The sequence below is a fragment of the Macrotis lagotis genome, chromosome 1 (assembly GCF_037893015.1).
Source record: "Macrotis lagotis isolate mMagLag1 chromosome 1, bilby.v1.9.chrom.fasta, whole genome shotgun sequence".
Taxonomy (NCBI): Eukaryota; Metazoa; Chordata; class Mammalia; order Peramelemorphia; family Peramelidae; genus Macrotis; species Macrotis lagotis.
In genome coordinates, this window is record NC_133658.1 from 252,025,560 (window position 1) to 252,050,957 (window position 25,398).

At 39.0% G+C, this 25,398-nt stretch overlaps 1 long non-coding RNA gene across 8 annotated transcripts in view; it reads right to left on the reverse strand.

Annotated features, from left to right (window-relative positions):
* Positions 1-361: 361 nt before the first annotated feature.
* LOC141515901 (uncharacterized) overlaps positions 362-25,398 on the reverse strand; it is a 49,989-nt gene continuing 24,952 nt past the window's right edge. For 7 of the 8 annotated variants that reach the window (XR_012476567.1, XR_012476565.1, XR_012476562.1 and 4 more), the window contains one exon: positions 4,423-4,687. This is a non-coding gene — a long non-coding RNA (uncharacterized LOC141515901). Of the gene's footprint in view, positions 445-4,422; positions 4,688-25,398 lie in introns of those variants that run through there. The other variant, XR_012476564.1, reaches the window with a different exon arrangement.

Consider the following 25,398-nt stretch of genomic DNA (forward strand, 5'->3'; position numbering starts at 1 on the left):
TTTTGTCTGTTATTGTTTAATAAAAAATTATCCTAGATGACCTCTAAGGTTCTTTACAGTTATCAATCCTATAATCTAATGATCTGAAACTACAGTGCAACCTGGGCTAGGATTGACTTTTAAGCCATACAGCAATAGGAAAACACATACCTCCTGGGGCCATGAAGGGGAGAAATGTGTAGTAAGTCTGGAAAGGGAATCTAAAAGCAAGTTGTAGGGAGTTTTAATAGTAGGTACTGTTATTATCTTCATTTTAGAGATAAGGAAATGGAGCCTGAATAAGTTCTTTTTCAGAAAGATTTTATTTATTTTGAGTTTTACACTATTTCCCCCATTCTTCCTTCCCTCCCCCCACCCCCCACAGAAGGCAATCTGTTAGTCTTTACATTGTTTCCATGGAATACATTGATCTCAGTTGAATGTGATGAGAAAGAAATCATATCCCTAAGGAAGAAAAATAAAGTATAAGAGATAGCAGAATTACATAATAAGACAACATTTTTTCCCCTAAATTGAAGGTAATAGTCTTTGGTCTTTGTTCAAGTCCACAATTCTTTCTCTGGATACAGATGGTATTCTCCATTGCAGACAGCCCAAAATTGCCCCTGATGTTGCACTGATGGAATAGAAAGTCCATCAAGCTTGATCATCAGCCCCATGTTGCTGTTAGGGCGTACAGTGTTTTTCTGGTTCTGCTCATCTCACTCAACATCAGTCAATGCAAATCCATCCAGGCTTCCCTGAATTCCCATCCCTCCTGGTTTCTAATAGAACAATGGTGTTCCATGACATACATATACCACAGTTTGTTAAGCTATTCCCCAAATGAAGGACATTCACTTAATTTCTAATACTTTGCCACCATAAACAGGGATGCTATGAATATTTCTGTACAAGTGATGTTTTTACCCTTTCTCATCATCTCTTCAGGGTATAGACCCAGTAGTGGTATTGCTGGATCAAAAGGTATGCCCATTTTTTTGCCCTTTGGGCATAGTTCCAAATTGCTCTTCAGAAAGGTTGGATGAGTAGAGCCTAAGTAAGTTTCACTGGATAATGACTTACCCAAGATAATACAAATATCCAAGGCAGTATTTGAGTCTAAATATTCCTGATTCCAAGTCCCTCTTTTCACTACCTGTATTAGCTCTCAGGATGTATAATGTCTAAATATATATAATATATATTAAAAAGCATTTAAATACATTATCTCATTTCAGATTTACAACCACCTTGTGAGAAAGGTGGTATAATTGTGAGCTTTACTTTGTAGATGAGGACATTGGGGAAGATGAAAAGTAGGATGAAGCTGGGCATTGTGAAATAGGTAAGAAGCACCCTTGTCATTTCCTCTCTCCCTCACCCCCATTAGCCTTTTTGGAACTCCCTCCTGTTCTAATCTTGGACTTCTATTATATCAGAGTTAGAAGAGATGGGAGGGCTCACACATATTATAATGACAAAGTTGGAAGGAATCATTTAATTCAATTCATTCTTTTATCAATGCAAAAACCAAGACCTAGAAGGGAGAATGACTTTCTCCAAAGTCACAGAGATAAATAATGTTTGTGGTTATTAGTAATATATATTCATAACTACAACTGACTAATGAGTTTTCCCTGTCAGATAAAAAATAACAATAACTTACATTTGTATTATGCTCTACAGTTTATAAAGCTAATTGACTTTGGACTTCTTTGTGCTTCAGGTTTGTCTTCTAGAAAAGAAGAGGGTTCTAGACATTTGCTCAGTCATTCCGTGTCCTACAAAGGCTGATGTATAGGTGAAATGACAGGAACTGGAATCAAAGAGTCTTTATTCTAAGCCCAACTCAGGCCTTAGGACCTGTGTGACCTGGGACAACTAGTTTGATTTTTCTTGCCTTGCCCCTTCCAGCTCAAAAGCCCATGACCTATGTGTTCAAAAGACCCTCCCAGCTCTGACCTCTGATTTTTTTGGATTCCACAAGAATAACATCACAATCAGTCACCTCCCTGGGCTGCTGCACCCACCAGTTATTACTTGACATGACGTTTCTATGGCAAACCAGGGAGCTGGACTCAGCTCAGTGGGGCTGCCTTATCTCTTCCCTGCCTGGAAGGATGTGGGAGAGTTATCGTTCTGCGGGTGGGTGATTTCCAGACGATGGTGTGAGCAGACAGTGAACAAAAACATGGAGATAAAGCCAAAGATTGGGTGCCAAGGGTTCTGGCCCTGAGATCAGCATGGGGGAGAATCCTTAATAAATTTCTTTTAACCTCATAGAGGGCCAACAACTTGGTAAGAGGTTCAGGGTGGGGAGCGGGGAAAGAGGAAAAAAACAGGGTATAGAATATTTGTAGACAGAGCTGGTGGGTGGAACCCTCAAGTCTGGCGAGCCTTAGACTTAGTCACATAATAGCTACTGTCCTTTCTGTGATAAACGGAATTTCTTTGGGGACTTCAAACAGTTGGACTCTCTCCTCAGCTTTCTTATGACTGGAATAACATTAGAAACTTTCTCTTAGTCAAAAATGATGCATGAAATGATGGGTTCTACTTTTCCCCTCATCCCTAAAGGATACCATACATCCTGTCTTGTCAGTAGATGACTTCAGGCAAGTCATTTCCTCCCTTTGGCCCTTAGGATCACCTACATATTTGTTTGCCTGTTGTCTCCCCCAGTTCTGGAAGGGTGGAGATTGTCTTTTGCCTTTATTTCCCCAGTCCTTGACCCAGAAGACTACTAGATGAGGTTGTTCAGTCATGTGTATGAGGTTTTCTTGGCAAAGATACTGGGAATGGTTTGTCATTTCCAACTTTAATATGTGCCCATTTTACAAATGAGGAATTGAGACAAGTAGGGGCTAAGTGACTTGCCCATCTCGCTAGTCTGAGACGGGATTTGAGCTCACACCTTCCTGGCTCCAGGGCCTAACGCTCTATTATCCACTGTTACCACCCAGCTTCTAGAAAAAGGCCATGACAAGCAAGTGAATTAGATTTGAGTGAGGGGGGTGTGCTAAGTCACCAGATCCAGTGACCAGATAATATGAATCAGGATGACTGGAGATGGACCTAGATGTGAGGCAATCAGAGTGAAGTGACAACCAAGATCACACAGCTAATAGCATCAAGTACCTGAGGTTACATTTGAACTCAGGTCCTCTTGACTCTAGAGCTGGTACTCTATCCATGTAGCTGCCAAATAGGAGGGGCTTATTGATTTTCTAAATGAAAGTACATTGACCAAAGCAGTGGAAGACCTGGGATCAAATGATAGTTCAGCTGCCAAGCTTGCTGAGACTCAGTGATCACAAATACTACAACTAACATTTTTCAGATTCTAAGAAGTCTCCCATTGATATTGTGAGGAATGAAATGTAAAAAAGTACATTTGAAAAACTAGTGTGTGTTCTATTTAAACTTGGTGGAGGGGCAGCTAGGTGGCACAGTGGATAGAGCACCAGTCCTGGAATCAGGAGGACCTGAGTTCAAATCCACCCTCAGACACTTAATAATTGCCTGGTTGTGTGACCTTGGGCAAGTCACTTAACCCCATTACTTTAAAAAATAAATAAAATTAGAAAAAAAATTTAAATTTAAACTTGTTGGTGGGGACTGGACCTGTGACTTCATCGGTAGGGAACTTCCTGTGAGTGGCGCCTACTTTGTAACTGAAACCCACAGAGTTTCTTGGAGCCAGAAAAATGGTGATCTGTCATAATTCCTGGATGCCAGGGTTCCCTAGCCCATGTGTGTCAGACCCTTCTCACTGAGGTCAGCTCTCTATCCTCTATATGGCACTAATTCTCTACACAAGCTTAAGAGGGTATTACTAATATGATAATCTCTTATCTGTCCATAGCATTTTATTCTTGCTAAGGAACTTTGAAATCTATTCTCTGATTTGATAGTGGTTTGTTGAATGGATCCTCCCAACATCTCTGGGGGCTAAGGAGTATAAAATATCAATTTCTTAAGGACAGGGGCTGTTCTCCTGTTGTCTTGGTGAGTGAACGCAGGATCACAGAGTTCCAAAGAATCAGAAAGACAAAAGATTCTCCTAAGGCTGGATTTGGATGAAAACTCTGGGAATTCTCTAGAGATGGGGGGGGGGTGGAAATAATTGCAAAAGCAATGGAGAATTTGACCAGTCAGTCATCAGCAAGGGGACCTCCCAATCAGAGTGTCTGAAGCCTAAAAGCTAGATCCCTGCCTTGAACTTCTGTGATCCAAGCAACAGAGTGACCACTTCTGTGTCTTCAAGTTCATAACCTTTGTACTGTCTCTACTGATCAGGAACAGGGGCAGGGCTTCTGGCTAACCCAGAACACACTCTTTAGCTGATCCCTCAGAACTGCCCTGCTTTAGCATCAGTTTGGGGACTGGGTTCAGAGCACCAACTTTAGAAGAGATGTTGACAGACTAGAGCATGTTCAGTGATGTTTACTCAGAAAGAGCATCCAGAAATCAGATCAAATGAGGATCAGTTGGAAAAACTGATTTTTATGGCCAATCAGGAGAGGACTATATATAAGAGAGATGGTTAATTCTGGCCTCTCAGGAGAGGACCAGAGATGATCATTTCTGGTCTTCCATTCTTGCAGTGACACACCAACTTCCTTTCAATCAGATAAATCTGCTTCCTTGCCTCAATTTCCTCATCCTACAGGAATGTCATTCCCTTAGAACAAGAGTTCTTAACCTGGAGATAGTCAATGATGAAATACATTAATTAATAAATTAGCATTTATTAAGTACCTAGTATAGACCAGGCAAAGAATTAACTCTGGGGATGCAAAGAAAGGAAAAAAAATTTAGTCCCAGATCTCAGAGAGTTCATCATGTATTGAGGAGACACCATATACATAAACACATACCACATACACCACACATACTGCACGCACAACATGTAACACATACCCACACACTACACATACCACATACACTACACACACTACATATACACTATACATACCACATACTACACACATCACACACCACACACATTACACATAACACACATCACACTTCAAATACCACACACACCACATACACTACACACACCTTACACACACTCTCCACATACACATAATACACATACACACACACACACACACACACACACACACAAACTACGTTCAAATGAAATAAACAGACAATAAATTGGAGATAGTTTCAGAGAGAAGACACTAAAATTAAGCAGAATTGGAAAAGTCTATTGCAGAAGATGGGCCTTTAACTGAAGTTCAAAAAAAGCCAAGAAGTCAGGAGGTAGAGATGAGAAGGAAGAATGTTTCAAGCAAAAGGGACAGTCGGAGAAAATGCTCTGAGGTTGGGATGAAGAGTCTTGTGGGAAGTATAAAAAAAGGCCAATGTCACTAGACCCTAAGGAACATGGAAGGGGAGGATGAAGCAAGAAGACTAGAAAACTAGGAAGGTATCAGGCTATGAAGGGCTTTAAAAGTTTAGCAGATTTCAGATTTGATCCTGGAAGTAACAGGGAGCTCCTGGAGTTGATTAGTAGAGGGGGGGTGACAAGGTCAAGATTAGTTTGACAGCTGAGTGGAGGATAGATTGCAGTAGGGAGAGACTTGAGGCAGGGTATTGCCAGTAGAATATTCAATAGTCCAGGCAAGAGGCAATGAGGACCTGCCCTAGGATGATTTTAGCTTCAGAGGAAATAAGGAGCATATGTCCCCAAAGATTTTACAAAAATAGAAATGAGAAGATTAATTAGATATGGGAATGAGAGCAAGGTGTCAGGGATGACATCTAGATTTTAAGTGTCAGTTACTAGAAAAATGATGGTTCCCTTGTCAATTATACAAAGGTTAGAAAAAGGGGAAAGTTTTGGGGAAAAGATAATGAATTTAGTTTTGTACATGCCAAGTTAAAAGTGTCTTTGGGATATTCAATTCCAAATGTCTAATAAGAAGTTGAAGATTTTAGATTGGAAGTCAGAAAAAAAAAGTTAGGACTGGACAAGTAGATCTGAAAGTCAACCGTATAGAGATGATAATTGAAACTGTGGGAACTAGTGAAATTATCAAGGGAAAGGGTATAGAGGGAGAAGAGAAAATGGGTCAGAACTGAGCCTTGAAGAATACCCTCTATGGTTAGTATATGTGACTTAACAAAGGAGACAGAGAAGGAGCAGTCAGGTAGTAGAAGGAGAATTGGGAACAGTTCATTGAAAACCTAGATAGAAGAGACTATCAAGGGTCTTTGAACTTGTTTCTTAAAAATCTGATAATTGTATTTCAATATAATTGGTTCCTTAGTAATCCTATGTATTTTATTTTTTTCGTTTGAAAACATCATTCTGAGGAGTCCAAAGGCTTCATCAGATAGATAAGGATGTCTATGACACAAATAAAGTTAAAAACCCCTGCCTTAAAGACTTATTGCTAATTAACGTTCTGAAATGAATCAGTGGCCAGAAAATGTCTAAGTCACTGGAGGGACCTGGGAGTAAAATTCTAAAGAATTCCCTGAACCCTTGTAACATGCTAATGACAGCATGGTAGTGACCTGGGTCCAGATTCAAGCTCCAATATTTCTATGTAACTGTAGACAAATCTTGGTCCCATTGAGCCTCAGTCTCTTCCTCCACATTTGAAGGATAGGAACTCCCTCACTAGGTTTTTATGAGGCTTAAATGAGATAATATGTGTGTGTGTGTGTGTGTGTGTGTGTGTGTGTGTGTGTGTGTGTGTGTGTATATTATGAGGCGGGGGAAGGTTTAGATGATACGTATTTTCATGGATTTCATAGGCTCGTAGATTTAGAGCTGGAGAGGACCTAAGAGATCAGTCAGGCCAACCACTAATTTTATTGTTCAGGAAACTGAGGGCTAGACAAGTAAAAGTGACTTTCCATATATAAGAACTGCCAGAGCCAAGAACTGAATCCAGGTCTTCTGATTACAAATCCAGAACTCTTGCCACTGTGCTAGAAGAACTGCTGTAGGGGAAAAGGATTAGACTTGCCCCAAGAGAAAGTCAAAACTTCAGAGAGGCAGTTTTGGGTTCCATTATCAGGAAATACAATTAAAACTGTCTAAAAGTAGAATTGCCTTGGGATGGAGTGAGTTTTCTCCCACAGAAGTCTTTTGGTCAAATTTAGGAAAACAATTTGTTAGAGATGTTGTTGGGGGGCTTCAGTTGGGGCTAAACTGAATAATCCTTGAGTTCCCTCCCAACTCTGAGATTCTATGATGATATGAGCTCATGACCCAAACCTTCTCATTGGGTGTCATTCATCAAAGTCTTCTAACAAGCTTCTCTTGAGCTCTACTTTGAAGAGAAAATGGAACATTAGCTAGATGGATCCAGATATTCAATACTATTTATAGCACTATTTTTCATGGTGGCAAAGACTTAGAAACTAAAGGAGTACTCATCAACTAGGGAATGGTTGAATAATTTATGATTAGTGAATATACTTTAAGGAATGATGAAGGAATTGAGTTCAGAGAAATCTGGAAAAACTTGTATGAACTGATGCAGAGTGTAGTAAGCATAACCAGAACAATTTATATAATAACAACAATACTGTAAAGACACACAACTTTGAAAGACTCAGAAACTTTGATCAACACAAGTCCAGATAAACTCAGGATAAATATGCTCTCAACTCCTGACAGAGAGTGTTGATAAACTCAGGGTACAGACTTAGACATATACACACACACATTATAGATACAGATATGTATATGTATATATATATACATATATATATATAAAATGAATGAAGTTAATATGGTAATTTGTTTTTCTTGATTATATATGTATATAATGAATTTTGTTTTTCTTTCTTCATGGAAGATAAGGAGAAGGTCAGAGGGAGAGAATTTGAGCTGAAAATAAAATAAAATAAAATTGAATTTATAAAACAATTACAAATGTTAAATTAATGAATTCGATTTTGTGAGAATCTGCCATTTTACCCGAGATCAGAGAAACATAGAAACTCACTTAAAAGAGGTGTCACAGTTTTCAGATGAAGAAATCAATACTATCTATAATCATGAGAAAAATTCTCTAAATCACTATTGATTGGAGAAATGCAAATTGAAACTGAAGGTACCACTTCATACCTATAAGATTAGCTACCAGAACAGAAAAGGAGAATGAAAAATATTGGAGGGGATGTGAAAAAATTGGGATGCTAATGTTATGTTGGGGGAGTTGAGACTCTGGAGGCTAAAGCTAAATTAGATCATGAATATTTGATTGAGCAATACCACTACTAGGTCTGAACCCAGAGAGATTCCAAAAAAGAGGGAGAGGGGAGAAGGATATATTTGTATAAAAATATTTATAGCAGCTCCTTTTGTGATAGTAAAAATTTAGAAAGTAAGGAGATATCCATCAGTTGGGGAATGACTGAATTAGTCTGTGGTATATGATTGTAAAAGAATACTATTTATTCAATGAGAAATGATAAGTAGGCAGAGATTAGGAATATCTGAAAAGACTTGTACAAACTAATGTAAAGTGAAATGAACAAAAGGAGGAAAATATTGTATACAATATCAACAACATTGATCAACTATCAGCTCATCTCAGCAACACAATGATCCAAGACTAGTACAAAGAATTCATGAGTGAAAATGCTATTCACATCCAGAGAAAGAATTAATGGACTCTGAATGCAGATTGAAGCAGATTTTTTTACTTTATTTTTACATGTTTTTTTCTTTTGATGTTTCTTCTTTTACAGCTGTGACTAATATGGAAATATGTTTTATATAATTACTTATGTATAAAATCTATATCAAATTGCCTACCATTTTAGGGAGGAAGGAGAAAAATTTGGAACTCAAAATCTTATAACATTGAATGCTAAAAATTGTCTTGACATATAATTTGGAAAAAGACAAAATGCTAATTTTTTAAAAAAAGAAATAATGAGCAGGCTGATTTCAGAAAAACCTAGAAAGACATTAACTGATGCAAAGTGAAGTGAGCAGAAATAAGGGAAGAGTGTACACAGTAATACCAATAATCAATTGTAAATGACTTAACTATTTGCAGTAATATAGTGAACTAAGACAAGTCCAAAATATTCATTATGAAAAATACTAATATTAATCATCCAGAGAAAGAAAAAATACTAACCACATCCATAGAAAGAATTTTAATTCAGATCAAAGCATAATATTTTTTTTAGGTTTTTTGCAAGGCAAACGGGGTTAAGTGGCTTGCCCAAGGCCACACAAGTAATTATTAAGTGTCTGAGACCAGATTTGAACCCAGATACTCCTGACTCCAGGGCCGGTGCTTTATCCACTACGCCACCTAGCTGCCCCCAAAGCATAATATTTTTAACCTTATTTTTAGTGGTTTTTTCCCTTTTGGTCTGTTTATTTCTTCACATGACTAATGTGGAAATATGATATACATGATTGCAATATAGAACCTGTATCAAATTACTTACCATTGTAGAGAACCAAAAGATGAGGGAGAAAATTTGAAACTCAAAATTTAAAAAAATAAATGTTTAAAAGTAACTTTACATGTAATTGGAAAAAAATTAAAATACTATTTAAAAAAAACAGGCCTCAAAGTTTATTTGGGTGGCAGCTAGGTGGCAGAGCACTGGCCCTGAAGTCAGGAGGACCTGAGTTTGAATTCAACCTCAGACACTTAATAATTACTTAGTTGTATGAATTTGGGCAAGTTACTTATTTGTATTGTCTTGCAAAAAAAAGTTTATCTGGTCCACTCTAGACATGAATTCAATTCAATTTAAAATTTTTTATTAATTCTCAATTATATGCAAAATATTGAATAGAAGACCCTTCTATAATATACCAGACAAATTTCTATCAAGTCTCTGCTCTGAGATCCACAAGAGTGAGAGACCCATCACCCACTGAGGCAGCTCTCATGTATTACTCTAATTAGGAAACATTCCCCTCTTATATCTTTTACCTAACTTCTATTTCTGCTTACTATCCTTTTGCATTAAAGTAGATGATCCTAGCATGAAAACTGAATGGGGTACTCAGGCATGACTTCATTTTATCCTGGGTGGGTCTTTGGCCAATAGTTTCTTTATATTACTTTGTCAAAACTACAGTAGTATCAGTGATGTCTGGGCACTTTGCCAAGCACCAGGGGTTGTACCAAGTTATGAAAGGCACTGTTCTTAACCTCCAGGACCTTTTGATTTTAATAGAGGGAGATAAAACAAACAAAATATCAGTAGGATCTCTGACAAAAGGTGCAAAATGTCACGGGAATGAAGCAGTAAAAAGCACAACACAGTTCAGAGGAGGGAGGGATCCCTTCCAGCTGGGGGTAGGAAGGAGAGGGTGATAATGTCAGGGAAGGTCTTTTAGGAGATGGTACTTGGACCATGCCTTAAAAGATGAGGACATTTAAGGTTAAAGTTGGAATGAGGAAGGTAGATATTGTAGATGGAGGGAAGATGTTGCCCAAAAGTCTGGAGGTGGGAAAGCAATGTTCAGAATGCAAGAAATCTCACTTGTCTTGGCTACCAGTCATCCATTCCAACTCTAAAAATTAATAGTTTTTATTCCCAAACTCAGTGAGTTTGGGAACACTGAAGGATATATTGTAAATAATGCAAAATCAAGATATCAATAAAAATATATATCTAAATTCTTAAAAAAAAACCTTCTTTGTTCTATGTTTAAAGTCTTTTCTAGTTCTAATATTCTGTAATACAAGGTCTCTTCTAACTCTACTATTCTCTGCTCTGACTCCAGAGCTAGTATTCTTTCTACTGTATTCATTGCCTTCTACTGTTTCATACTTAGAGGATTAGAAAAAAACAATACAAAATTTAAAAAGTCCCATTTCAAAAAGGAAATTTAAGATTTACACTAATTAATTTGTCCAAAGAGGCAAAGCTTGAACTCTATCTCAGATTTCCTTACTCCCAATTCAGTATTCCTTCCACTATGACACAATATTTGTGGCTACCCTTTATTTTTAGCTTTTTTCTGTTCCTGAAATTATTTTCCAGCAGGAAATAGCTTTGAATTTTGAGAATTTTCTGTCAAAAATAACAGATTTAACTAAAGTCATAGTTCCAGGTGCAGGGTGGGTCACAAATTCACTAAAAAACATCTATATTGGGCACCTCCTGAGATCGGCCCTGTGCTTAACCAATTGGATGAGGCAGGAAAAGACCTCATCTCTGTCCTCCAAGAAGTCAATGAGAAGAGGTAAACACAGAGAATGTTAACTTGAAATCCCTAGCAATCTATGCTTATGGCCCAATGAAGAGTCCAGACACTGAGGGCTAGAAGAAATCAAGATTGAGAACAATGAGGAGCTTCTGGGGAGTTGGGCTGGTTAGGAAGGGCTTCCTGGAGGAGATGGTTCTGGAGTTTGTTCTCAAAAGGCTGGGTGAGACTTGTAGAGGTTGGGTACCCTCCAGGTGAGGAGAAGAATGAGCAAAGGAATAGAAGGGGAAATGCACAAGCTGTGTTTGGCTAAGAACAAGTTATCCTGTCTATAGTTTTATTAGAGACAGTCATTTAGAACAGGGTAATGAGAAAAACAAGGTGATAAGATGAAAGAACACTGAAATGGAAATCAAGAAATCAGGATTAGTGACCTATTTTTGCCACCTCCTAGATAGGGAATGTTAGATAAATTAGTTCTCATCTCCAAGTCTCAGCTTTACCTTCTATAAAATGAAGGGGTAGGTGTTAGGGACTGTTGTGTCTGGGAGCATTGTAAACTATCATCACCTGGTGTCCTTGAGCACAAGTCTTATCTTACTAAGTGCCAGGGGAGTGGGAGTGGATTAGAGACTGGAAAGGTATTTAAGCACTGGTGTTTTGGTAAATAAATGGAGCACTTGAAGATCTTGATGGAGTACTTGTCTCCCTTGTCATCCTTGTCTCCTGCCCCTCCAACGCTGGCCTGGGAAAGATTGAAGGAGTCCAGAAGGTGACTCAACATATGAGTCCGGAGGGGGACTAAACAGGTAGGATTAAGTAGTCTCTAAAATCCCTTCCTTACATTTGGGTGACCCAATGAATAGAGTGCAGCAGGACCTGACATCAATAAAAACTGTGTTCCAATTCAGCCTCAGACATTTATTAGTTGTGCAAGTCACTTAAATCCATTTGCCTCAGTTTCCTCAACTGTAAAATGAGCTGAAGAAGGAAATGGCAAGCTGCTTCAATATTTTTGCTCAAAAAACAAAACAAAACAAAAAACCAACAGTTCCCCCCTCTACCTGTCACCCAGGTTCACAGACTCAAGAGTTATCAACTCCTCCCCATTCCTCCCTGCAACAGATTTTAACTTTTAGATTTCCTTGAAAACTATAGAATCCCTAAACTAATCACAATTTGACAAATATGACTAATTTGCATTTTCATGCTTTATTTATTAATAAAGCATTTCTGAGATTATCACCCCCCCCTCCTGGGGCTTCCATTTTGTAGAAGGGCCCAAGCCAACTTCATCCCCTACCTACCCTGTTCTTGAATTCTGGACTTTAAAACCATTCCTCTGTGGCTCTCATTATCCTGGAGCTTCTCTCGGTTCCTAGGGCCTCTTCAGCCTGGAATATCCAGCTTTCTCTTGTGGCCTTCTTAATCATGCCCTTGTGCAGGTCCAAAGTAACTCCAAAGTTACTAATGATATCTCAATTGCTAAATCCAATGACTTTCCTCAATCCTTATTCTCTTGGATACCCCACAGCCTTTGACACTGTTGATCATTCTCTTTCCTTGATACCCTCTTCTCTGTGGGTTTTAGTTCACCCTCTGTCCTGGTTCCCCTCTGACCTACCTGACCACTCCTTCTTTGTCCTTGCCTCTTCCAGACCACATCCTCTAACCACAGGTTTCCTTAAGGTTCTGCCCCAGGCCTTCTCTTCTCCCTCTATACCTCTTCATTTGATGTTTATACTACTTCATTTGATAGTCTCATCAGCGTCTATGAATTTAATTATCATCTCTATGCTAATGATTCTCAAATTTACCTATTCAGATCCAACTTCTCTGTTGACCTCCCAATATCCCATCTCCAATTGGATCTCAAGAAGACAACTTAAATTCAATATGTCCAAAACTGAACTCATTTTCTTTCCCCCTAAACCTACCTTCCCCATTATTGTAGAGGACAACAGTATTCTCCCAGGTTCTCAGGTTCTCATACTAGGTCAACCTTAACTCCTCACTGTCTCTCACTTCCCATATACAATCTGTTGCCAAGGCATCTTGATTTTATCTTTACAACATCTCTCAAATACACCCCCTTCTCTTCTCTGATGCCACCACCACTCTGGTACAGGCCCTCATCACCTCACATTTGATCTATTGTTGGTGAGCCTGACTGCCCCAAGTCTCTCTTCACTCCAAACCTTCCTCCATTCAACTTCTATAATGATTTTCCTAAAGAACAAGTCTGATCTTACTATTCCCCTATTCAATAAACTCTATCAACCTCCTACTGCCTCCATTTTTAAACTGTTCTGCTTGACCTTCAGAATACTCTGTAACCTAGCCCCCTCCTATCTTTTTGGTCCTTTTCCATAGTGGCCTCCCCCACAAACAAGATATTCCTTCTCTCAGTTCTGGTCATCCTTTGGTCCCCATATCTAACTGCCCCCTCCTTCCTTCACTCCAACTACTGATCTCTTTGGCTTCCTTTAAGTCCCAACTAAAATTCATCCTTCTACAGGAAGTTTTCTCTAATTCCTCTTAAATCTAGTGCCTTCCCTCTAGCAATTATTTTCTATTCATCTTGTATGTAGTTTGCTTTGTATATATTTGTATGTTCTCTTCCTCATTCAATGATAAGCTCCTTATAAACAAAGGATAAGCTCCTTGAGGGTAGAAATTGTTTTTGGCCTATTTTTGTGTCCCCAGCACTTAGTACAGTGTCTAGTAATTTATAAATGTTTGCTCTCTCTTTCTTCCCTTTTCTCCTTTGTAAATATCCATTCATGTTTGGTGATGACTGTCAAATTCATAATAAAAATCACATATTAAGCAAAGATAATCATTGAAAAATTTTCTAAATTAAGAAATAACTGAAAAATAAGTAAAGGGCAGCCTTGGATGTAATTGATTTCTATTGTTTCTATCAATCTGAATATATCATGGATTGGGTCCTCTCTCCACCCACTCACTAGAGAAAATCTTCTTCATATTAGAAAGCAATTTTAAGTGAAGCACTTTACAAAACTACATCCCCAAAGTCACTGAACTGTGCCCAATCTTGGAACCAGCTACACCTTAATTCCCATTTTATAGATATAAAAAAAGCAGGGCAATGTTGAAACTACCATGTTAAACTTAATATATATTAAAGGAGCAACTGTAAATATGTGGACAGCTAGGTGGCACAGCAGATAAAGTGCCAGGCCTTGGAAGGATTTTCATGAACTGATGCTGAGTGAGATGAGCAGAGCCAGAAGAACAACATTGTACACCCTAACAGCAACATGGGTGATCAGCCTTAATGAACTTGCTCATTTCATCAGTGCAACAATCAGGGACAATTTTGGCATATCTGCAATGGAGAATACCATATGTATCCAAAGAAATAATTGTGGAGTTTGAACAAAGACCAAGACTATTACCTTTAATTAAAAAAAAAACCCAAAACATTATCTTATTAATCTTGCTATCTCTTGTATTTTGTTTTTTCCTTAAGGGTATGATTTCTCTCTCAACACATTCAATATTGATCAATATATAGCATGGAAACAATGTAAAGACTATCAGACTGCCTTCTGTGGGGGGTGGGGGGAGGGAAAATTTGTAAAATTCAAAAATAAATAAATTATTTTTTTTTAAAAAGTGCTAGGCTTGGAGTTAGGAAGACTCATCTTCTAGAGCTCAAATCTGTCCTCAGATACTTACTAGCTGTGTGACCCTGGGCAAGTCACTTAACCCTGTTTGTCTCAGTTTCCTCATCTGTAAAATGATCTAGAAAAGGAAATGGCAAACCACTCCATTATCTCTGTCAAGAAAACCCTGTATATTTGAGAGGAAAAGAAAATTGTATATAGTAGATTTGCAGTTTAGTGTATAACCAGCTTTTTTATTATACTATGTTAAAGAAATTCTTGTTTATCCCATAAATTAAACATAAAATTTTAAAAAAGAAAACTCCAAAGAGAGTCATAAAGAATTGAACATAACTAAAAATTGGCTGAACAAGTAAATATATGTTTTTATATACACACATATATACATGTACATATATGTATATATTTTTTCATTTATTAATGTATTTGTCTATGAACCAAATATAACAAGTGTGAGAAGAATATTGTCAATGTAATCCCCATATGAATTAGACTGCAGTGTCCAGTGTCTAATTAGGTCCAGTGTCTAATCACATTCACTGGTAGGTCACCCAATCTCAGTCTGTCACTTGACTCTTTGCTATAATTAAGTTCATTAATCCCAAACTTTCTAGAGAGTTAAGGGTATGTTGGATAATTTATTTCTTCATTAATAAACTGTAATAATTCACATTAATGAATTAGCAAAGCATCTACTCCAATTCATTAAATATTAATTATTCAATGAATAGAAAAACATTATTTCCCATTAGTAATATTATTTATATTTAAATACATATTACAATTTTACAATACAATGTATTAACAATTGAGAGCAATAATAAACATATAAAGATTTATGTAAATATTTTAATAATTTAACTAAGACCAATAGCTACACCCAAAGCCATCACAAATGCTTAAAATAATAGTAGCTCCTTCTTCACTTTTCTGAAAGTCAGTCTTACATCATTCAAATCCCTATAGAGAACAGTTCTCTTCAGGATTAGTCTTTTCTCTTTGATTTCCCTTCAAAAATCACAGAAAACAGTCTGGCTCCTCACAGTTTGTTCATAAAGTTCTCTTTATAGGATTTCTTCTAGCAATAACACTTGACCATTGCCATGAGAAGTCCATTTCCACCATCTGTCTGTTGCATAGCTGCATAGCTCTTCTAAAGATGCTTATCAAGTACAGATAATATTACTCCTTTTCCCTGACTCCATAAGGAAAAGTATACACATTACAAATTCTCCCTAGATCCTCACCAACAGACACACATGTTCTCATTGATTCTATCATCATCAAGACAAATTTTAATTATAGCCATTAACCACCAGATTGTCTCTTCCTCAACATGCCATTTGAACTTCTAAACAGACAGTAATATTTTTTCCATTAATTCTATGCAACAGATATTTGAAGCAAAGTTTACAATGGAACTTAAGAGTTTGAAAGAAACCTTAAGGATCCTCAGGTACAAGGGTTCTTGATCTTTTTTTGTGTCATGGTTTCCTTTGGCAGTCTAGGGGAGCCTGTGAATCCCTTCTCAGACCAATGGTTTTAAATGCAGAAAATTACAAAGGAAACTAATTTTATTGAAGTACAATTATTAAAATATTTTTAGGATTTTTTTATTTTTGCAAGGTAATGGGGTTAAGTGGCTTGCCCAAGGTCACACAATTAAGTCTGAGGCTGCATTTGAACTCTAGTTCTCCTGACTCCAGGGTCAGTGCTCTATCCAAAAAAATTTTTCTTTAAAAAAGCAAGTTCACAGACCCCAGATTAAGAATTTCTGAGGAGGGCAGAGCCAAGATGGCGACATGAAGGGATCTAGTCTTAGGAGCTCTCTGATAAAAACTCATAAACTAAGGACTCTAACTAAACTTTTGAGAGACAGAACCCACAAAGGGACCCAGTGAGGCAGTTCTCCTACTCAAGGTAACCTGGAAAAGAGCAGAAAGGCTCTGCTCCCCGGGGTCGGAGGGGCGGCCCACCAGAGGAGTGGCCCGCCAGAGCAAAAGAACTTCAGCCTCCTGGAGGCAGCCCCAGGGCGCAAGCAGCTTGGTCTTTCTGCAGCCCAGACCCGGAAACAGAAGCAGGTGGAGCCAGTAAGCAGGAGCCCCCAGGGCATGAGCCCATTGAGCTGAGGAAGGGGAGTGAAGAGAGAGAGACTGCAGAGCTCTGTCCTCTGCCCCTGGAACAGGACGCTGGGGTTCTGACCACATTCAGATCCTGATCCCAGTCTAGCCCCCCCCATAGAACAACAGGGCCCCCCCACCTCAGCCCCGTGACAGAGAGGGGGGAGCTTATGGTCATTCACAGACAAGGAGGGAGGACAGAACCTCACACAGCACCCCAAAAATCAGGCTTAGGCTGGGAAAATGAACAAGCAAAGAAACAAGAGGAAGACTATTGAGAAATATTTTGCAAATGAGCCCAAGAAGGATCAAAATACTCAGTCTGAAGATGAGGAAGCAAAAGCTCCTGCATCTAAAGACTCCAAGAAAAACAGAAATTGGGCTCAGGCTATGATAGAGCTCAAAAAAGACTTGGAAAATCAAATGAGGGAGTTGGAAGAAAACCTGGGAAAAGAAAGGAGAGAGATGCAGGAAAAACATGAAAATAAAGTCAGCAGCTTAGTCAAGGAAATCCAAAAAAATGCTGAAGAAAATAGCATGCTAAAAACCAGCTTAGGTCAAATGGATAAAACAGTTCAAAAAGTTATTGAGGAGAAGAATGCTTTAAAAAGCAAAATTGGCCAGATGGAAAAAGAGATAAGAAAACTCTCTGAGGAGAACAAATCCTTCAGACAAAGAATAGAATTCAGGGAGATTGATGAATTTACCAGAAATCAGGAATCAATACTTCAAAACCAAAAAAATGAAAAATTAGAAGAAAATGTGAAATATCTCATTGAAAAAACAACTGATATGGAAAACAGACTTAGGAAAGATAATTTGAAAATTATTGGAATACCTGAAAGTCATGATCAGGAAAAGAGCCTTGACATCATTTTCAAAGAATTACTACAGGAAAATTGCCCTGATATTCTAGAAGCAGAGGGCAAAATAGAAATGGAGAGAATCCACCGATCCCCCCGAGAAAGAGATCCCAAAAAACCAACCCCCAGGAATATTATAGCCAAGTTCCAGGACTCCCAAGTCAAAGAGAAAATATTACAAGCAGCCAGAAGGACACAGTTCAAATATCGTGGAGCTGCAGTCAGGATCACACAGGACTTAGCAGCAACTACATTGGAAGCTCATAGGGCTTGGAATACAATATACCAGAAGGCAAAAGAGCTTAGAATGCAGCCAAGAATGAACTACCCAGCAAGGCTGAATATCCTCTTCCAGGGAAAAAGATGGACTTTCAATGAACCAGGGGAATTTCAAAGGTTCCTTTTGGAATGGCCAGAGCTGAACAGAAGGTTTGATCTTCAGATACAGGACTCAGGTGAAGCATGGAGATTGGAGGAGAGGGGGGAAATATGAGGGACTTAATGAGGATGAACTGCATGTATAGACAAATGATACTGATAATATTCATATGAACCATCTCAGTTAATAGAGCAGGTAGAGGGAGCTTTTATAGTTGAAGCACAGGAGAAAGCGGAATTCGAAGATAAAATATGGTGTAAAAATGGAGTCAATAGGAAAAAAAGGGAAATGGAATGGGATAAAGAAAAAGGAGAGGGGGAATAGTCCAAGATATTTCACATAATAAGATTTTTTTTTATTACAATGAGCTATTGCAATGATATGGAAGGGGGAGGCAAGGGGGAATGAGGGAACCTTTGCTCTCATCAGAGATGGCTAGGAGAGGAAACAGCAAATATACTCAATGGGGTATAGACAACTGGAGTAAGAAGGAGGGGGTAGCAGGGGGAAGGGGTGGGGATGTGAATAAAGGAGGAGAGGATGGACCATGGGGGGAGAGTGGCCAGATATAACACATTTTCTTTTTTACTTCTTGCAAGGGGCTGGGATTGGATGGCCTGCCCAGGATCACAAGGCCAGGTGGATTCTGGGCCTAAGGGCTGGTACGGGGGCTCAGGGCTTCTTGGCCCCAGGACCAGGGATTTGTCTGCTGTGCCACTCAGTGACCCTACAGCAGAGTCAGAGTGAAAGGAGAGAGAAAATAGAGTACATGGTAGTGGAGAAATAAGAAAGGAGGGAGTTGTGATCAGCAATGGCAACGGTGGAAAAATATGGAAGTAACTTTTGTGATGGACTTATCATAAAGAATGTGATCCATTCACAACAGAGTTCATGGTGTTGAAACAAACACTGAAGCACATTTTTTGTTATTATTATTTGGGGGAGGGTGCAGGGCAAGCGGGGCTGGGTGGCCTGCCTAGGGCCACATAGCAGGGTGATCTTTGGATGTCTGGGGCCGGATTTGGACCCAGGTGCTCCTGGCTCAAGGGCCAATGCTCTGTCTGCCACCCAGCCACCCCTACTATTATTACTATTTTATTTTATTTTGGGTCTTTTTTTTTCCTTCTTTTTGGTTTTTACAGGGCAGTGGGGAGCGGGTGGCTTGCATGTCACATGGCTGGGTGATTATGGGGTTTACGAGGTTGGATGTGGACTCGGGTGCTCGTGGCTCCAGGGCTGGTGCTTCGTCCATTGCGTCACCTGGCCATACCTACAATTATTACTATTATTTTTTTAATTTTAATTTTTTTTCTCTCCCCTTTACTTTTTCGCCCAAGCAAGTCTATCTATATTCAAGGGGGGAGGGGTATTTTGTTTACTTGTAAGCAAGTATATTTTATTAATGTAAAAAAAAATTTGTACAAAATGAGAATAAAAAATAAATTTTAAAAAAAAAAGAATTTCTGATCTAGGGGTGGCTAGGTGGCATAGTGGATAAAGCACCAGGCCTGGAGTCTGGAGTACCTGGGTTCAAATCTGGTCTCAGACACTTAATAACTACCTAGCTGTGAGGCCTTGGGCAAGCCACTTAACCTCATTTGCCTTGCAAAAAAACCTAAAAAAAAAAATTTCTGATCTACAACCTTGATGGACTTGTACATTCTATCAGTGCAACAATCAGGGACAATTTGAGGCACTCTGCAATGGAGGATACCATCTATATCCAGAGAAATAACTGTGAAGTTTGAACAAAGACCAAGGACTATTACCTTAAATTTAAGGAAAAAAAACTGATATCTTATTGTCTGATCCTGCTATCTCTTATACTTTGTTTCTTCCTTAAGGATATGATTCCTCTCTCATCACACTCAATTTGGATCAATGTATACCATGGAGACAATGTAAAAACTGAAAAAGTGCCTTCTGTGGGGGGTGGGGGAGAGAAGTAAAACTGGGAGAAAATTGTAAAACTCAAAATAAATAAAATATTTAATTAAAAAAATAATTTCTGATCTAGTCCAACTCCCTAGCTTTTTAGGTAGGGAAAATGAGGGTCAGATAGAAAAAGTAACTAATTCACTTCAAGCAAGCATTAAGAATTTATTAAGGAGGGGTGGCTAGGTGGCTTAGTGGATAAAGCACTGACCTTGGAGTCAGGAGTACCTGGGTTCAAATCTGGGTTCAGACACTTAATAATTACCTAGCTGTGTGGCCTTGGGCAAGCCACTTAACCCTGTTTGCCTTGTAAAAACCTAAAAAAAAAATTATTAAAGGGGTGGAGCCAAGATGGCAACAGGAGAAGAACCTCTCTTAGGTGCTCTTTCATTATAATATTTCAAAACTTATAAAATAAGGACTCTAACTACATTTTTGAGAGACAGAACCCACAGAGGGATCTAGTGAGACAATTTTCTAGCCCAAGGTAACCTGGAAAACAGTGGAAAGGCTCTGCTCCACAAGGTTGGAGGGGTGGTCCTCTCACAGCAGCAGGGGCAGTTTCCTGACCTACACCCTGGGGAGCACCAAGCACAACTTGGAAGATCAGCCGGGGGACTGCATGAAACCCATCCCTCAGGGCACTCAGGTAGCAGCTTGGCCAGACAGCCCAGATCCAAGAAATGGAAGCAGGTAGAGCAAGTAAGCAGGAGCCCCCAGGCAACTTAGCCTTGAGTGCTCAGCCTAGGTAGGGCAGTGGAGAAAGACTTCCAAGGTCTGTCCTATGTACCTGGAACAGGACTCTGGGGCTCTGACCACATTCAGATCCTGATCACAGTCTAGGTCCCCCATAAAAAAGCAGCCCCCCCCACCTCAGCTCTGTGGCAGAGGGGTGTGCTTGTGGTCATTCACAGACCAGGCGGGAAGACAAAGCTTCACACACTGAGATCCTTGTGGGGGGGGGGGGTGTCCCAATAATACTCAGAAGCTCAGGAAGCACCCCCAAAACCAGGCACAGGGTGGGGAAATGTGTAAACAGAGAAAAAAGGGGAACAGCATTGAGAAATACATTGTCTATGATCCCAAGAAGGATCAAAATACTCAATCTGAAAATGAGGAAGTACAAACTCCTGCATCTAAAGGCTCCAAGAAAAATGGAAATTGGACTCAGGCTGATAGAGTTCAAAAAAGATTTTGAAAATCAAGTTAGGGAGATAGAAGAAAAATTGGGAAAAGAAATGAGAGAGATGCAGGAAAAACATGAAAAAGAAGTCAGCAGCTTAGTCAGGGAGATGTAAAAAAATGTGGAAGAAAAATAACATGCTAAGAACCAGCATAGGTCAAATGGATAAAAGTTCAAAAAGTTATTGAGAAGAATGCTTTAAAAAGCAGAATTGGACCAATGGAAAAGGAGATAAGAAAGCTCTCTGAGGAAAATAAAATCCTTCAAATGTAGAATGGAACTGAGGGAAACTGCTGACTTTATGAGAAATCAAGACACAATTTTTCAAAACCAAAAGAATGAAAAATTAGAAGAAAATTGAAAAAACATTGAAAAAACAACTGATCTGGAAAACAGATTCAGAAAAGATAATTTAAAAATTATTGGGATACCTGAAAGTCATGATCAGGAAAAGAGCCTTGACATCATTTTTAAAGAATTCTTACAGGAAAATTACCCAGATATCCTAGAAGCAGAGGGCAAAATAGAAATGGAGAGAATCCACCGATCTCCCCTGGAGAGAGATCTGGAAAAAACAACCCCCAGGAATATCATAGCCAAGTTCCAGAACTTCCAAGTCAAAGAAAAAATATTACAAGCAGCCAGAAGACACAATTCAAATATCGTGGAGCTGCAGTCAGGATCACACAGGACTTAGCAACTACATTAAAGGCTCATAGGGCTTGGAATATAATATTCCAGAAGGCAAAAGAGCTCAGAATGCAATCAAGAATTGACTACCCAGCAAAACTGAATGTCCTCTTCCAGGGAAAAAGATGGATTTTCAATGAACCAGGGGAATTTCAATTGTTCCTGTCGAAATGGCCAGAGCTAAACAGAAGGTTTGATCTTCAAATACAGGCCTCAGGTGAAGCATAGAGAGTGGAGGAGAAGGGTAAAATATGAGGGACTTAATGATGATGAACTACATGTATTCCTATATAGAAAAATGAAACTGATAATACTCATAAGAAACTTCTCATTTAATAGAGCAGGTAGAAGGAGCTTTTATAGATGAAGCACAGGAGAGAGCTGAATTTGAAGATAATAATAAATTGTAAAACTGGAGTCAATGGCTAAAAGGGAAATGTAATGGGAGTAAGAGAAAGGAGAGGTGAAATAGGCCAAGATATTTCATATAATATTTTTTTTTATTACAATGAGCTATTGTAATGACATGGAAGGGGGAAAGGCAAGGGGGAATGAGGAAACCTTCGCTCTCATTAGAGGTGGCTAGGAGAGGAAACAGCATATATACTTAGTGGGGTATAGACATCTAGAGTAAGAAGGAGAGAAGGAGGATTGGGGGGAAGGGGGGATGTGAGCGATGGAGGAGAGGGTGGACCATGGGGGAGAGTGGTCAGATATAACACATTTTCTTTTTTTACTTCTTCCAAAGGGCTGGGATTGGATGGCCTGTCTAGGACCACAGGGACAGATGGTTGCTGGGCCTTAGGGCTGGTATGTGGGCTCAGGACCTCAGCCCCAGGACCAGTGATCTGTCTCATGCACCACTCAGCTACCCTACAGCACATTTGAGAAGAGGGACGGAGTGGAAGGAGAGCAGGAATATAGTATATGGTAGTGGGGAAGTACAAATGGAGGGAGTTGCAATCAGCAATGGCAATGGTGGAAAAATATGGAAGTAGTTTTTGTGATGGACTTATCATAAAGAAAGTGACCCATCCGCGACAAAGCTGGAAGTGTTGGAGCACAGACTGAAGCACATTTATTATTATTATTATTATTATTATTATTGTTGTTGTTGTTGTTGTTGTTTGGGGGGGGTTGCAGGGCAAATGGGGTTGGATGGCTTGCCCAGGGTCACAAAGATGGGTGACTGTTGGGTGTCTGAGGCTGGATTTGGACCCAAGTGCTCCTGGCTCTGGGGCCAGTGCTCCATCCACTGCACCACCTGGCTGCCCCTATTATTATCATTATTATTATTTTTATTTTAATTTTAAATTTTTTTCTCTTTACTTTATTGCTCATTAGGGTCTATATTTTGGGGGGAGGGGTATTATGTTTACTCTTAAACAATATTTTTGTAATTATTAAAAAAATTTGTACAAAAATAAAAATAAATATATATTTAAACATTTTTTAAAGAATTTATTAAGCACATACTATGTACTTATTTCTACACCAGGCTTTGTCTATGACAGCTTTTGCCCAGAGAAGTTCTAAACACAAAGATCAGTTTGAAGATCTAGATCATAGTTATCTGTGGTTGTTTGTTTAATGAGTTAGATCCATGCTTTCTGTCATCTCTATCCACAGTCTTATCTCCCACCTAACTTATATCTCTACTATCCCACCCAACTCAAATCCACAATACATGTATAGCACATCATTCATCTGGAGGGACGGGGGCAGAGGGAGGAAGCATGACAGCATGGCTAAGTAGTACCTCTCAGTCCCATGGCAACAATGGACAAATTCAACAAAAGAGTGACAGAAAGGATGGAGGAATGAGAGAACAGTTATTTACATTTATGCCTTTGCCTTTCTCCCAAACACACAAATAGGATGAATTGCAATTTCTCCAAGAGATAAGGACTCTCCTCTAATTCCATACATGAAACAGAAATGAAATGGTACCTATGCTCAAGAAGTTTACATAATATGGAAGGAGACAATATAAGAATATATATGAATTTGTAAATATGTGTGTATGAGCATGTATGTTTAAATATGTGATAATGTGTATATAGACATGTGAGGTAGCTTCAGGAGGAAGAACACTAGCAATCGGGGCATGAGGAAAGACTTCACATTGAAGCTGATGCTTAAATTGAGTACTAAAAGAAATAAGGATTTTAACAAGGAAGAAGTGAAAAAGGAATGCACTCTGGAACATGGAGGATAGTCAGTGCAGAAGACAGTCATAGGAGATGGAATGTTGGAAATGAGGTCCTGGAAAGGGTACGAAATTCAATAAAATCTAAAATGGTTAGAAAGTATTTTACATCCAAGCTGCAAATGCCTCTAAAAGCTTAATAGAGAAGGATTTATATTTTATCCTGGAGGCAACAGTAACCACTGAAATTTCTTGAGTAACATGGTCACAACTGCAAAAACCACATAGAAAGTAAGTAGCATAAATATGAACCAAAAAAAAAAATACTGTATCACCTAGCTGTGTGGCCTTGGGCAAGCCACTTAACCCCATTTGCCTTGCCAAAAAAAAAACCTAAAAAAAATACTGTATCTATTAGACTCTCAATTAATGGACAGGTTTAAATTCAATTAGTTTTTGGATACATAAAGCACTTACAAATTGCTATTTCATAGTAGTGAAAATATTATTCCCATTTTTCAGAAGAGATAAGCTCAGAGAGATGAAGGTACTTGCTCAAGGACACATAGTTAACAAGTGGCAATACTATTAATCATTCAATAAACATTTATTGAGTTCCTATTACAAAGCTATCTTCCTAAGTGTACCACAAAAGAGAGATGATCTTGACAAAGATCCATGGGAATGGAGTTTGATTTGAGTCCTACCCCAAGGCCACTATGAGACTTTAGTTGAGTCCCATCATCACATGTGATCAGATAACAACAGGATTATAGATCTGGAGCTAGAAAAGACTCCAAAGGACAGTTAACCCAACAACCTCATTCTGAGGAATCTGAGGCACAGAAAAGTTAAGGTAAAGACTTTTAAATTCAGAAAGAAATGAGAAGGGAATAGGAAGGATACTGAGTTAAAGAGTGGGGGGGGGGTAGCTAGGTGGTGCAGTGGTGGCACAGTGGATAGAACACCGGCCCTGGAGTCAAGAGTACCTGGGTTCAAATCTGGCCTTGGGCAAGCCACTTAACCTCATTGCCTTGCAAAAAACAAAAAATAGGGGGCGGAACCAAGATGGTGACAAGAAAGGATCGTGTCTTAGGCTCTCTCTCATAAAACTCATAAGCTAAGGACTCTAACTAAACTTTCAAGAGACAGAACCCACAGAGAGACCCAATGGGGCAGTTCTCCTACTCAAGGTAACCTGGAAAAGAGCAGAAAGGCTCTGCTCCCTGGGGTTGGAGGGCGGCCCACCAGAGGGGTGGCCCACCAGAGCGAAAGAACTT